Consider the following 13,549-nt stretch of genomic DNA (forward strand, 5'->3'; position numbering starts at 1 on the left):
TGGCAAGTCTCCGCTGAGCAGCACTGGCACCATAATGCAATCTGATTTCACATGGTGAGCCATAGTGGCAGTGCACATGGCTGCCGTGAACCAACGCTGGGAGGAGAAGAATGAGCAGCCATGATATGACGGAGAGAAGAAGGGATCACAAGAAAGAGAGAGGGGGGGGGGGGGACAATAGCCCTGGGTGTAAAGTGCAGGATCTTAGATTTCTGCTGTTCCATCGACGCCTCACACTGGCAGCAGCCCAGTCAAACATGCCTTTGTGCTGACGTGGGAGAGCTATGGGAACATGTTTTTTTCTTTTTTCTTTTCTGGCCGAGGCGCTGACTTGGGATGTTAAGCTTAGCTGGTGGGGGTTACTCAAATATCCTGAGTGATGCAAACGATCCTTTAATGATGCAGAGAGAAAAACATCTATGTGAGAGACGGAGGAGGATCTGCTCTTCTGTTATGATTCATAAGAATCCAAAATGATGCCGCTTTAGCACCTCAAGGGGCTGCTGGGATTGCTTTCTACAATCACACAAAGAGATTCCTCTATCACTATACTCCAACTGCAATTTCATGAATCATTAACCCATAAGTGCTCGGTTACTTTTGAACACAGGCAGCTTCTTTTGTCATCAGCATTTTAATTAGCTGGATAGGAACTTCAGTAAGAGAACATGATTACTACAGGCTCAGCAGAAGGCTGGAGGAGCTAGCCCTGGACGCTGCGGTTCCCTGAGGGACTCGTTATGTCCAGATCCCCAAAAACAGCCTGGCTCAGACTGAGACATGTTCCCAAGCCAGGCTCACCCTCAGAGATGCTGGCCGCGTTATGTTTAATAACTTCACTATGACTTTGCTTTTTTTAAGGACTTCAGTGGGGTTTTGCTACATTTGTTTTGGAGTTGTGACGTAATGGTGGGGTCCAGGGGCAATTCTAGGATCAGAGCTTTAGTGGTACCTGGAACCCTTTCAACATAGTTTTAGTGGTCTTCTACTGGGATAACTGTGCATTTTAACAGCATTGTTGGACCATCATAGTAGGGAAACACGGAATTATATGTAAGTAGAAAGACACCAACAATTCTGAGACAACGTCCTTAAATGCTGAGCCACAGGGCTATTACTACAAAAGGTCAGGTGGTATTACAAATGCATCCATAACTTTTGAAAAATAGAGATTTATGTGATTTTGACTAATGGCTGACAAGCATTATTCTGAAAATGGCTCAGAATTTGTTTCTGAATGATCTGGTATCTAGATTCTGGGTTGAGTTACACGATGCTGTGATATTCCTAGAGCACAACTCCTTAGCTCATATTAGATTAACACAGACTTTTTTCTTTTAGCAATTCCTTTTTAGGGGTGCTGAGATGAACAGGGCTAAAATCACCCCTGCTGGGGTCACAAAGTAGAGGAAGAGGAAGATTCAAAATGTTTTGTGCAGATTGTTCATTGTTATAAACTGTGGATGCTTTAACCAAAGAGAGGTGAACACCCCTAATAGAGCTGCAGCTCCTATTTTGGGGCACTGAGGTCACGTGTTTTCTGGGAATTGGGGTTTTAACTTGAAGTGTTTAAACCTTAAAAAACTGTGAGTGTGTCACAGGTGGAGCCCAGTGGTTCTGTACACGCTACTTACATTTGGCTGATTTTAAGCCAATGTAATAAAAAATATAATAAAATAATTTCCCCACTACAATTATGCTCTTAGTAGTGAGAATAAGGCTTCAACAGCATTGGATCTTCACATCATCAGCTATACAGAAAATATGATATGAAACAGAGAAATTAATAAATCAAATATGAAACACTGCACTAGTTGGAAAATGTTTCGATCCTTTCAGAGATAGCCGTTGGTGATGTTCTTGTATGAATCAGCGCTGTATATTGTGTGTGTGTGTGTGTGTGTGTGTGTGTGTGTGTGTGTGTGTGTGTGTGTTGTCACCATCAGGTGTGACCCCCAGTGACATCATAGTGTTGGCTGGATACATTGGGTTCACCAACTAAAGCCACTGTACACGCAGCACAGCTCAGTGAACAGAAGTCAATGGGAAATTTGACTGATGTTTGTTGAGAAATATGTCTCAATCACTGAGCTATTATTATAGACTAATAAAAGATAACAGGATGTGTAGCCTATTATTATATTCCTCATTATAATATACAGAATTTGCTACCAATGTAAAACTATCATTTAATCCCTCTCTTGATTGATGGACAAAGAGAACAGAGGAATAAATATCAGATCAGATGAGAGTAACAGCAGCATAAATAAAGAGCTGCCGCTGTGATGAAGTGGCATTTAAGCCTGACTGAGTCACTGTGTGCCCCCCCCCCCCCCAATAAGCAACGGATTGCCGTTCATAGGATGGCTACTGTACTGAACAAAGGCTCTCTGCGTAAAAGTGGGCATGAGTGCTGCTGCCGCGGTGCACGTGCTGTGCAAGCAGAGCGATGTCAGTGAACGACAACGTGTTTTCAGTTCAGATCTCACTAAGACACCGTCAGCGTGCACTCTCCGCGTGCACTCAGCTTCACCTGCAGCACGGACTCATACACTGTCACCATGCCAGAGACAGAGCAGCAGGACACATGCAGGGGGGAGAAATGGGTGCTGGAGGTTGCTGCTGCTGCTCAGCGGCATCTGCGCGTTGCATCAGCACAAACAGACAAAGAGCTGCCGCTGCCGCTGCCGCTCAAAGTGCTGTTTCACCGCATTCATGGGATTTATGATTTCAGGCAAACACGTGGCGATCAAACAATAGTAGCATATCCCGAAATGAACACACTGACTCTGACTTGTTATTGAGCCAGTCAGGACACGGCAGGCTGCCTGACACTGCAGACACCTCTCAGTCCAGCACACACTAACAGGATGTAGCCTATTCTCCTTTTGTCAAACACACATTGAACAGGCTTAGCCCCCCTATATAGGCTAACATGGATCTTTAATAACTGATATGCAGAGGCTACAGCACGTGTCATCCAACTGCTTTGTTAATTAACCACAAAACACCACCTTCTTTTTCCAGACGGAGCGTATATCATCCCAGCATCATCACCACTCCGCGCTGACAGGACGGACTGATGCAGCAGCCGCCCACATGACAATGCAGCTGTTTGATACAGTCACCGCTGGATTTAACCCCCCTTCTTTGGTTTGGGGCAGGTTAATTGGATCTTTATAACATAACTTATAAGGGGTCAATGGGGATGCCGATGTGGGTTGTTAAAAGACACCGCCGAGCCATTCAGATGATTCCATTGGCTGGCTCGTGCTTACACAGCAAATCTTTTTTTGCTGTTGATTATTTCCGATAATTTCAGATTGGGAAAGAGCAGAAAATGTAGAGATGCACTGTATAGCCTAATAATAATAATAATAATAATAATAATAATAGGCTAATAATAATAATAATAATATAATAAGTTATATTCTATTCAGCTGCTAATTTATTTGATGAATGCAGTGAATGATGCGCTGTGTGTGACAGCGTCTTCTTTTCTGGAGTCTTTTCCTCGCAGAAGTAGCGCGTGCCTGTGCCAGCTTCTACCGTATACCGGGGGGGGCGCACACGGTGCACCGGTGACTCAGAGCACAACAGGATGCGGTTCAGAGTTGGGTTTCACTCCTGAACACTTCATACTTCACACCCTTTAATATCCGCAGCCCCGCCAAGCGACCAACAGTCATGCATGCGCTTTTCTTCTTGTATGTTTTGTTTTCCCAGCAGTGACTTTTCCAGAGACAGACAGACAGACAGACAGACAGACAGACAGACAGATCTGCTGCTGCAGCTCTCCCTGCGACACTTATGCAAGTTTGCAACTCGGTTGTGAGCGCACTAACAATAGATGAGGCTGACACGCGGTGAATCCGCGGACTGAACACAGCGAGACCTGGTTCTCTATCTACCAGAGAGGGAGACCTGGTTCTCTATCTACCAGAGAGGGAGACCTGGTTCTCTATCTACCAGAGAGGGAGACCTGGTTCTCTATCTACCAGAGAGGGAGACCTGGTTCTCTATCTACCAGAGAGGGAGACCTGGTTCTCTATCTACCAGAGAGGGAGACCTGGTTCTCTATCTACCAGAGAGGGAGGAAGGACCGTGCAGCTCACCTTGTCCCGTCTCCGGTGCTCGTCTCGCAGCCTTTTGTCCGTCCCAGCAGCTCTTCACATGGTGCCTGCGAGCCTCCGGCTGCACATAGCTCGCTGCTTGTCCCGCTGCTGCACACAAACACCGTGTGTGTGAGTGTGTGTGTGTAACTCGCCGGTCTGTTGTTGCCGCTGTGTGTAGCCGACGACTGCGCGCGCGCGTATGTGTGTGTGTGTGTGTGTGTGTGTGAATGTGTGCGTGGCGATCCACGCGGCGTGCCGCTCCGTCTCCGCTGTTTGTTCCACTCGACTGGAACGCCTCCTCTCTCGCGCTACATTGTTGACATTCGGCCGCTGACGTCACTCCATCCCCTCATTCACAACATCGTAGCGCGAGGCGGCTTTGCGTTGGTGCCTGCGGGAAGCGCGCGCGTACTCCCTGTAACGTGCGCAGCGGAGCTTGGAGAATCGCACTATGGGCCGTTAGCTCAAAGCCCTGCCCTCGTGCTCGCTACACCCCCCCCCTCCCCTCCTCCTCTCGGTGCATACAGCGGGAATATGACGGCCAAAGATGACGCAAGGCATTTTTCACAACAGACGACTGAGTCCTAGAAAATATATCCAGCTGACATCCTTCAAGAGTTGTTTAAGGAAATGTTATTGTATATCTTTAAAATCATATTTTAGTTTTTTTTATTCCCTTCTTAATCCCTTTCTTCTTCTCAAGTTTACATCATGATGTATGGTTGTAATGCTCACTGAATGGAAATTACTGCCTTCTTTATATATATTTAAGTACGATGCCGAATTGTTCTACAATTGTTTATTATATTACCATATTTGTGAAAATATGCAAATAAAGCGGTTAAAGGTGTTTTTGAGCCAGCACCGTAAAACTCTTAGATGGGGATGTTTCATTTCTGTCAAAAAACAACTTAATAATAATAATAATAATAATAATAATAATAATAATAATAAAACACACAAAAAATGACCAATGTCATCAAAGTATTCCAACACACACAGAGAAGTGCAGCTGTGCTGAGTGTTGGTGTCTGTAGATGTGTTGACATGGTGGATTAGATCAAACTGTAGAGGAATATGCACCATGTGAGTACAATTACACCAAAGATCAAGATTTTGAAACAGATTTGTTAACTCTTTAGTTGATGTTATGCTTTAATGGTACAAATATGACCAAACCCATCTGACCATACAGTAAACCTGGATAAAGTGTTTGGGGCCCTATAGGGTTGGGGGCTCACCTATGTCTTGCCTATAAAAGGTTACAAGCCAAAAAGATTGGATAGCAGTGGTGAATTGTACGGCACAAGGACATGTTTTTGTGGTACTTCTAATGATGTGCATAGGCATAATTTACATTACCCCTCCCCCCTCCCAATAATCAAAACTGGCCAGTGCAACCCTCCCCCAAAAACTTATAATAATTGTCTTTACATAAATAAAGACTTTTGATGCACAAAAGGCACAAATTGTTGCAGAAAAAATCACCAGAATGCAGAAAATGAAGTGTTTGACGTGGAACTATCAACCCCCCCAATGTTGAACCCAAAGTTACGCCCTTAATGATGTGAATGCTAAAGTCACTATGAACTATGTATTAAGTTCCACAGATACAATGCAGGGCTCTATAGAAATGTTTTGTTGGTAATATGTTAGAATATTGCCAGATGACTATTGTATTTAACAAGAAAACCAGTTACATAGGGGCTTAAGTTTCCAGAAGTGAAAACAGAGCAAAGCAAACAAAGAGAAATGCAGCTGCATGATGCTCAGCGCTGCTCGGCTCAAACAGCAGCCGTGTGAGGGGGCACGCTGTTTGTTCTGGAAGGAGCTCACATCCTATTTGGACAAGCAAACACTCACTGGAGATGTTTTAATTTCTAATGTAAAAACTACCCCCAGGGAGTTTGCATGTCATTCTGAATTATCAGAGTACAGCAGACAGCCCCCTCTTCATAGCAACCGTCACTTTCCACACCATACTCCACCCCCCGGCGCTGGTTAGGAATTAGACCTATGCATACTGTATGCAAAGCAAGGCGATGATGATGATGATGATGATGATGATGATGATGATGATGATGATGATGATGACGATGACGATGACGATGACGATGATGATGAGTAGGGCAACTTATTAAATGCAATGTCAAAGATGAAAAATAAGTCTGAAAAATGTCATCATAATTGAATTCCAATCTTTAACATCCAGAAATACTTTATTTAATATGCACCAAGGACTACAACCCTTAAATAATACAATTATCCTCAACTCCATACTTTACTTCATTACTCCGTACTGTCTGTCTGTCCGTCTGTCTGATGGTCTGTAGTTTCAGCAGTATTTTAGTACTACAGTAACACTGCTGTCAGTCACCTCCTTATAGGTGCTGTAGAACACTGGACATGACCTCTTTGTGGCCTCATTTGATGTCTCACTGTAATAACAGACAGTACATACATCTGCACCATGGCTGTTCACTTGTCACTGTACCACAGCTTTGCTAACTGTTGATAGCTAACTGCATGTGGACCGACAAATGGGGGGATCAGAGAATCAGCTTTCCGCCAATGTGTCCAGAAACAGTTTTATGCTCTTTTGAAAAATCTGCAAAATAGTATCATTATAGTTTATATTTCCTTAAACAAAAAGTGAAGAGAACTCACATTTCAGTTAGACTTTAGACGTGCTGCTTCTCAACCACCTCTGGAGACAACAACCAGAGGGGCCATTTGCGAAATCCTTCTTTACGTGCAAAGTCAGTTTTCCTCAAGAACTCAGATGACAGGCACATATTTCATTTCAGGCTGCACATACTGCCATTTGGAATTAGTATGCATTACTAATAATTTAAAAGTGAAATGTGAGAGAAAAAACTCAGAGGTGTCCTGGAATAAGAAGCTACATTTTAAATAAAAAGCACGTCACCAAAGGAGAATTACAATCTGTCAGGGGCTGGTTTTTGGGGTCCAGAGAAACAGTTTGACAATCCAGCAGCTAATCCCCTAGATTAGTGAAGGTATTCATATTCATATCCATCCATATAGAAACCTCAGAGACATCTGAGGGGTTTTAATTCCAAAAGCTAAAGTGGAGCTACAAAGCTGGGACGGGGGCCTTCAGCAGGCAGCAGCGGCCCCGTGTCTAAAGGGACTGCAAGACCAGCCTCCACCTCTTTGTCTCAGTGCAGTGCATTCACAGTCAACATCTTGCTCAGGCTCCCAATGCACTAAATGCATGAGGGGAATTTAATTACAGAGCATAGACTCCCTGACCACACACACACACACACACACATGCACAGTGGCATTCCTGCACTCGCTGACCTCTCTCTCCTCCAGGCCTTTCCAGAGAGCCGCAGACTTAAGTTGGGTGGCGGAAAAGGGGGGAAGGTGTGGGATATGAATGGGGTAATGGAGGTGGTGGGGGGGTGAAAGAGTCGACAGAGTGATGGTATTGGCCTAGCCTTCCCGCCCAGCGCCCATACGGTGACAAACACTGTGTTCTTAAGTCAGGAAGTCTAATTAGACTTAATAAAAGCAGCATGTGAAACGTCCATGCAGAGGGAGGCCCGGGCTCTGTGGAAACTCAGGAACCCTCAGCAGCTTGAGGACAAGGCAAAGCTGGTGATTGGGCAACATGTGTGGAATGTTATTGTTTGATAGTTGTCAGAAGAGAATGAGCCCTGTCATGCATGCATAACTGAGAAGCAACTGCTGATATATGTAGCATATCCACGTCAACATTGGGTTAGTCCCACTCTCAGACACATTATGTCCAACATAGTCTTGCATTGCCAAACCTTCCTCCACAGCGTTGCGGAGGAAGGTAATCCATGCAACATTCCTGGTTGGGAAAAAAACGTGTTCTGGTTTATTGGCATTTCTTTAAACCAATCACAATCGTCTTGGGCGGTGCTAAGCTCCGCACGGAGCCACGGTGCCTCTGCTAAATAGTCTCAGGAAGGAACTGGTTTTGGTGGAACATGTGTACGTTCAAAAGTAGTTTTAGTCGTGCAACAGAAAACTCTGATTGGACAGATAGTCTAGCTAGCTGTCTGGATTTACCCTGCAGAGATCTGAGGAGCAGTTAACCATAGTCCTCACAAATCCACCAGAGGTTAGAACACCAACACAGAGACAGAGGAAGGGGACGGACATCCGGACGAAAAGGACATCCGGCGGAATTTCCAGCGGCACCGGAGCAATCCCGATGGTAGAACATCGTGGATATAAACTATGTCCAACATGGTGTCCAACAGCTGGACAGCAGATTGAGGTAGTTGGTCTCAAAATATTCTGTTTCCAATGGCTTCATTATGAAGCTATTAGTTACAATATCAGTTGTTGTACTATTTGCATACAAACACAGATTTGCACACAGTAGCGGCAGCTGTATCCAGCTTCCTGTCTGCACAGACAACATTCATTGTCACAGCACTCATGAGAGCCATTGGCAACATATTGTGGCACTACAATGTGTGACAGGTTTTAATAACTCTTTTTTTATTTATTCAACAGTTTGGGGATTACACAAGGCTGTTCATTCAATAACAGCAGTACACTTTATATCCACAGAAGTTCAGTAAATTTGCACTGTGAGCAAAACAGGCACAAGTATAGTCCTGCATCTTCTCAAAGCAGTGACTCATAGGAAAAGCCTTCAAAGCAAATCTAAAAGCATGAAAAACGAGAGACACGTCGGTCAAAGAGTCATCACTTCGAGAGCAAGGATGACTCATTTCCAAGTGATTCATCAGGGTTTGTGGTCACACAGATAGACCCGCCAGCCAAAAAGAACTTCCACGAATTCGCTGGGTAAGGAGAGAGACAAGTCCAGGCAGATTCACAAAGACGTAAATGCAGCGCTGTTGTCAGCCAGCGAGCCGCCATGTGACCCAAAGACAAATGCCTTTGATTACATCAATTACTGCGAGCCTGACGGGGCCTCAGGGAGCCATCTAACCGCCATTCAGAACAGCGGCTGGCACAGACCGACCTATCAGGCTCAGGTATGCTTCAGGACAGAAAAACATACAAATACATACACAATTTCACATGCAAGAAAACACAAAAGCAATGCACACGCACGTGTTATTACTGTCAACAAATGCACGCATGCATGCACGCACACACACACACACACACACACACACACACACTGAACTCTGATTCATGTTTTCGATAGTGTTTAACACATTTACATGTCACTAAAATTGCAGCTTACTGTACTGTATGATGTTAAATATTTAAATGCAAGATGCAAACAGAAGTGCACATTGTACAAGTTTGTGATTTTCATATTTTATTCATTTAATAACAATACAGTAAATGCATACATAAGAGTGCATATTTTATTACGCTTTATGTCTTCGTATGATTTTTTTTTATTCATTTAGGCATTGTAAATCTTCAATACACTTGTTCTAACTGATATTGAAACAAAAGACTCCATGTTTTACGTCTGCATCATTGCATTAAATGGACATTTTCCCAGAATTCATCCATTCATCAATTCATCCATTTATCTGACATATATGATATCTTTGGAAACTCTTGGTACTCCACAATAATTTAAAAACAAGTTCTGGTTGAAGGTCAAAGTTGGACAGCCTGAGTGTGTAATGCCGTTGATCTTCGGTGGGCAAATGAGGTTGAAGAGGATTTATTAACCCTCAGTATTTGTTCTTTGAGTGGCAATCAGAAAGGACAGCCAACAAAGAGCTTTTTCTATATATATATATATATATATATATATATATATATATATATATGTAAATATCGCCTTGAAGCTGAAATGCTCTAATAGCCAGTGCTGGCTTTGACGGGGTCAGAGAGGTTAGCAGACAGAAGAAGCCAGCTCCCACTGTGTGTTCTCTAAGGAACTACTGTTTGGCTGGCTGAGTGGAAGGAAGTGTAGAGTCAATCCCTGCCTCCGGCTTACTGCACCATCCATCTGACAGACTCTCCATATCTCAGAGACTAAAAGGTAAAAGCCTGAACCTCCTCCGATGACAGGTCGTCTTTGTGTGTTTGTCATGTGTGTACAAGTGTGCGTGGCATGCATGGGTGTGGGCGGTGAGCTGCAGAGTTCACATCATGGGTGGAAAGCCAGTTTCTTGGCACATACACACAACAATCATAGTTTGGTTTACAAACCAGAAGTGCAACTGGGCTCTGCTAATCTGAGCTACAGTTTGAACCTCGGGAGGGAATCTGAACGGATCTAAACACACACAAATGTATAATGGAAAGGTGGTGATTAGGTCACGACAAAACAGATGCTGATCTGATGTTTTTCACACTGAAACTGGCGACTCACCACGCCTGTTGAATCCGGCTCATGCATGCACATCCTGCAAGATTTGTATCATAACCAACAAATAGTGACAGTACAAAATGAACTCCATTCATCTCCATCATTGAACTGTGTTCTATAATGCTATCTGTGGCTAGTCCTCACACAGGGACACTGTTTCTGGATGATATGCTGCTGTTGATATTTTTAGACACACAGTTTCCAAAGCTGTGAGCAGCACAAACCAAATTCCATTTGCCTTCATTGTATCGGGGATGTAGGCTGAAATCTCAGACAGATATCTCTAAACCTGCACCGATCAAACCCTGGTTCCATGCCACCCCAGGTTTCATTTGGTTGAACTGACCCTTTAAGCCTTTAAACTTTTTTTTTTCCTATATTTTTTTCAACATTGTATGACACGTGCCATTTATATTAGCAAGTCCCATCTTTTCATCTAATCTGTACGATGTTTACAGAAAAGTAGGATTCAGCATTATTTTTATTATTATTTTTTTTACAGCTGCACTATTCCAGCAAAAAGAAATACTTTAGCTGCATCATTTTATACACATTTCCTCAACTTTGAATCTATATGAAACAAATGAATGAATGAATGTAATAAATAAAGGTATTATGTCTAGCAGTCTAATCCCATCCATGGTCTGGAGTGCAGTTAGTAAATTTAGAACTGTCTGGCTCGACTCGGTCCAGTTAACAGAAGCTTAGAGTCTGCCAGCTCAGGAGGCTGTTTACATGGCAAGTAGATGGACCTAGATCTAACTAAGCTGCTTTTTCTGAAGTCTAAACAGGTGCAATCCTTTAAGATGACCCAATCATTGGGTGACAGTTCTCTGTCTGTCGGCCCTGTGGCTCAGGCTGGAGTAAACAAACTGGAGGGAGTAGGGTGTGAGAGGTGAGTCATCAAGTTGTGCGCTGTACGCGCCTCAGTCTGCTGAACATCCGCTCCCCTGAAGGCATCGTCACCGCAGGCATACTCCAGCAATTACCTCCTCGCCCACACGCTGTCAGTCATGGGCCGTAATAACAGGCTACTGTCCACACACACACACACACACACACACACACACACACACACACACACACACACACAGACGGTGATATTAGGTTGACAGATTTCAGGCTGATTTTCATTTTTTTTCTTTCTTCTTTTTGTATAAATGAAATCATAACTTATTATTATTTCGTTTAAAATGTTCATCAATTTAAAGCTGCAATAATTATTATTGGATGAACAAAGATCAAATGACTATGTGTAATGTTCACAGAGAATTATCTCTAGCTCTGCAGCGTTATGGCCTCTTATTTTTTTCACCCATATTGATACATGATTGATAGGGAATCTTGCTACACTTAGACACTTAGTTACTTAGAAAGAAAAGTGAGTATATGTGTGGGACCTGTGAAATATCTAGATCCCAAAGTATAATTACATAGTGAGGTTACATTTGTCTGATTTCTTGATTATAATTGATTATATGAAGACTTAAACTTAACAAAACTATATCTAATAAAATACTTACAATAAGAGTGTACTTTTTCTACCACATAGATCATGATTGCTTTGTCATCAACCTGGTTCCAAGCAGCAGTTTTGGGTGCCAAAGCTCTGATGAACCACTGTACACTACGAGCCCAGCACCAAACAGAGACATGCAGCTAAAAGTAGAGACACTGTTGGACATTCATCATGTGGACACAAATATGTCTCCAAATGAATGATTACGGTGTTCAGCGTCTGCTGCATGTGGAAATAGCTAACACATTCATGAGGTGATATGTCATGTGTGTTTATAGCAGACTGTATTTAAAGATGGACAGCTTGATAGTTCCACAAAAGTGAAGCAAAACCATGTAGATCGCCCCCTAGTGGCTGCGTCACACCTCAAATAAACTTGAGGTAGTTCTGATCACGCTGATGTTTGTTCAAGTGTTCATTCTCCTGATCACTTTGGGTTTTATTACTTATTTTATTATTGGCTGTGTCATAGATGATAGCCAATCAGCAGAGACGTGATGGTAGGCTACATCCACGACGTTCCAATTCTTTATTTAGCAGAGGAACCGTGGCTTTTCTCCGGTGCCTAGAACCGCCCGAGATGATTGTGATTGGCTTAAAGAAATGCCAATAAACCAGAGCACATTTTTCTCCCATCCAGGAATACTGTGTGGACTAGCCAGACCTTCCTCCACAGTGCTGCGGAGGAAGGTCTGGACATGCAAGTCTAAACTCGTGGTAATAAAAAGGCAGAGCGCTTGCGCACACAATGTTCAACGCACCCCCGTTTCAGTAAAAAAAACATGTTGCTACATTTTGTCGTGGCCCGATCACTACTGCACAGACTCTGGCTCCAAAATTACAAGATGGCGGCTCCCGTATCCGGCTTCAGTTTGTACAGCGGGAGGAAGTGGAGACGCGGCGGCCATCTTTAGCTACAGGCCGTGGTTTATAGCTTGTTGTACTGAAGAATAGGCCAAAAAGAAGAATACATACATAAATGCGTGCAGCTTTCAGGCAGTGATTTTTACTTTAAATTGATACAATAGATATAAAAACAACAAACAAATTATTATATTACTATAGAACAAAATGCACAAATTACGCCTCCAGACCAGCAAAGCTCAGCCAAGCAGCTCTCTGACGTTTGACCTTTGCTGGTGGAAAGTGTGCGGGTTGATGCGGGTGGAGGCCTCGTGTTGCCTCCCACAGTCAGTTCCACCTGCTGCTCTAAAGCCCCCCAGTCATGTCATGTGGAGAGGGTTAGTAATATCATAGCATCAATACAAGCTCAGAGGCTTCCCCACCCTGAAGAAATATCAAGTTGACACACACACTCTTGCACATATATAAAAAAAACGTCCAACAGAAGAATGTGGCTTCACAAGGTGGGAGGAACTTGCTGACGCAGTGTACAAAAGGTATTTTACTTTCTTTTCTAGCTGCTCTCATCACTTCCCACTCATTCTATGGTGAACCAGAGGGCATCTGGGAACAAGATGCTCATCTCACCGTGACACACCGATGCCTCAACAGCACGCTGTCTGCAGCATTCAACACACCACAGGCAGCGCTTACAGCAATTACAACTCACCTGTTGTCTCAAAAACTCTCACT

The 13,549-nt window shown here is 43.5% G+C and overlaps 1 protein-coding gene across 1 annotated transcript in view; it reads right to left on the reverse strand.

Annotated features, from left to right (window-relative positions):
• Nucleotides 1–4,463, reverse strand: part of bach2b (BACH transcriptional regulator 2b) — a 94,109-nt gene extending 89,646 nt beyond the window's left edge. Inside the window, exon 1 of the mRNA XM_028605783.1 lies at nt 4,116–4,463. The gene's annotated coding sequence lies outside the window, so the exon portion shown is untranslated. The remainder of the gene's footprint in view (nt 1–4,115) is intronic.
• Between the last annotated feature and the right edge of the window lie 9,086 nt (nt 4,464–13,549).

The sequence above is a fragment of the Perca flavescens genome, chromosome 18, assembly GCF_004354835.1.
Source record: "Perca flavescens isolate YP-PL-M2 chromosome 18, PFLA_1.0, whole genome shotgun sequence".
Classification (NCBI taxonomy): Eukaryota; Metazoa; Chordata; class Actinopteri; order Perciformes; family Percidae; genus Perca; species Perca flavescens.